Source organism: Eptatretus burgeri, unplaced genomic scaffold (genome assembly GCF_056783735.1).
Source record: "Eptatretus burgeri isolate ZD-2024b unplaced genomic scaffold, Ebu_testis_v1 Ebu_testis_scaffold_897, whole genome shotgun sequence".
Classification (NCBI taxonomy): Eukaryota; Metazoa; Chordata; class Myxini; order Myxiniformes; family Myxinidae; genus Eptatretus; species Eptatretus burgeri.
Window position 1 is genome coordinate 22,501 of NW_028222846.1, and position 2,500 is coordinate 25,000.

At 40.4% G+C, this 2,500-nt stretch overlaps 1 long non-coding RNA gene across 2 annotated transcripts in view; it reads right to left on the reverse strand.

Annotated features, from left to right (window-relative positions):
• The window catches only part of LOC147007020 (uncharacterized), a 2,989-nt gene extending 495 nt beyond the window's left edge, over nucleotides 1-2,494 (reverse strand). Inside the window, exons 1-2 of one of the 2 annotated variants that reach the window (XR_015054467.1) lie at nucleotides 1,228-2,494; nucleotides 1-977 (exon numbers count right to left, since the gene is read on the reverse strand). The exon at nucleotides 1-977 is cut by the window's left edge and continues 495 nt beyond it. This is a non-coding gene — a long non-coding RNA (uncharacterized LOC147007020). Of the gene's footprint in view, nucleotides 978-1,211 lie in introns of both variants that reach the window. The other variant, XR_015054468.1, reaches the window with a different exon arrangement.
• Between the last annotated feature and the right edge of the window lie 6 nt (nucleotides 2,495-2,500).

Here is a 2,500-nt window from a genome sequence, read left to right on the forward strand (position 1 = left end):
AATAATTATTTTAAACTTCTCATGTGAACAAGGACCAAGTACAACGAAAAGGTTTTCCTGTATTTTCAATTTTCCTAATTTCGATCTGTTCCTTCACTTGTGTACACACATCACGCAACCTTCCTCAAGCTGTGCCTTCCCACACCTGCGTTTTTCACTTCAATATGAGATCATCCGAATCATCAAAAGTTATGTATCTGTGAGGATGACAAACTGTGAGCCATGGAAATCTCCCCACACAAATCTGATCCGAATATGGGATTAATGGGAACGAGCGGTGGGGTTTGTACCCTGAGAATCATATCCAGAGATGGGATTTCATTGTGGATGGTAATTGGGGATTTTACAGCCTGGATGTCATGGAGAGTACAAAGGGTGATGGTGAGAAATCATTTTCATCAAAATCAAACTCATAATGCACAATAAACCACCTTAAAAACCTTGCAAGATTGATACCTGTGATGATGTAATCAAAGAGTTAATCAAAATCAAGTGAATATGCTGAACAATTGTTATTATTATAACAGAATTAAATGTAAGAAATCAATTATTGTTTTTGTGATTATAGTAAATCCCACTCCATGTACGTGTTGTTCTCCCAGTCTGTGTATTGTGTGTGAATGTGGGTGGAGTGTAAATGGTGGGCGTGGTAAAGATAATGTGGGCATGGTAAAGGTAATGTGGGTGTGGTCAGAGCAATGTGGGTGGAGTGTAAATGGTGGGCGTGGTAAAGGTAATGTGGGTGTGGTCAGAGCAATGTGGGTGGAGTGCAAATGGTGGGTGTGGTAAAGGTAATGTGGGCGTGGTAAAGGTAATGTGGGTGTGGTCAGAGCAATGTGGGTGGAGTGCAAATGCTCGGTGTGGAATTGTGTGATGGTGAAGACTGCAGTGCATGCAGGTTGAAGTGAAGAAGATGATGCAGGAAGGGTTTCAGTGAGGATGACGTTTGTTCAAGAGATGAGAGAGAGTCTGGTTTTCTGCAAGACACGAAGAGAAAGGAGAAAAATAAATTAAAATGGGTACAAACTGAAACAGAGTGGGAATAGTAATAAAAGAGCAAATAAACAAACATGAATTAAAAATAGCTTTAAGAAGGTGTTAAAACATTATATTCGTGAATCACAAGCCAAACAACATCCGATTATAAAGGAATTTTACTGAAATAAACGGAATATAAAGAGAACGCATGGTGATCAGACACCAAGCCTCACTTCATGTCTTCCTCACCAGGTTCAGCTCATTCCAGGAGACGATCAACGGCCCTCAAGAGACGCATGAGATCCTGAGGAGTCAGTGGAGCCACTTCTCTGATCACTACTTGGAACATTTCTGGAGCCTGTTTGTGGAATAAACAAGAAAGGAGGAGGAGAGGGTGAGGAGGTGGATGAGATTTTGAGATGACGAGGAACGAAGTTAAAAGCAAAACCATCACCTGAATCCAAAACCATGATCTTTTCTACCCTCGTTAACCCCCACCCCAAGGCCTCATACTTCCAAATTTCCAGTTTTTCTTTCCTGAGAGTTGCCTTCTGCATCCATCTTGTCCACCCCATGTGTCTTTTCTTGTCCCACAATCCTCCCACACCCATTTTTTGTCGGTCACCCTCTATTTTGTCCTTCAACTCTGCTGTTGGTGTCCCCCCCTACTACTGTCCATTTTGCGCCCTGTTACATCTTGATCCATTCAGTGTTCAAGCTCCTCCATGAGCCTCGACTCTGCATTCAAAAAAAATCCTCTTTATCCAATTTAGTCATGTACTGTACAGATCAACTCGGGATGGAAGTTCCAAGCTCTGTGCAAACTCATCTTCTTGATCGTGTATTTAACTTGGAGTCATCAGGTACCAATCACATCTGTCAACAACCTGATGTGTTACAAATGGAGAATTAATTAATTAGAGTCTCTCTCCAGTGAAAAGTCTCAATTTGGAAAAAGATTCCAATCAGTAAGGGCAGCCTTGGTGAGCAGTGAATGGTGCTTGATGACTTTGGTGAGTATGACCTTAAATCTCGCTCATTTATAACTTTCTGAAACCTGATGAGAATCTCATGAGATAATGAACATCCCTAGGTGCAAGTTAAAGGATATGCAGGAACCTCATGAAAGAAACGATGCGACTCCTGAACATGCACACCTGTTTGTGCAGCAATTGAATACAAAACACTTTTTATTTATTCATTTATTTCTATATACAGAGTCGAGGCTCGTGTGAGAGCGAGAAGAGTTCGAGGCTCATGGAAGAGGCCGTTCACTTCTTCACCTTTTAAAAAAGGAAAGGGGTACGGCATCACCATCCCAACAAAGAAGACTCATTTTAACAACCATCTTGCCATCACGAACACAGGTTCATTTACTGACCATAAAAAGTTTGGTTAAGACTCAAAAAATAATTTTGAAGACAAAGAAACACTTGTTAAAAAACAGACATTTTAATGAATCTGCTTCACAAATGATTAAATTACAAGTTTGTAATTAAATTAAAATAATCTGTTCCCAAGA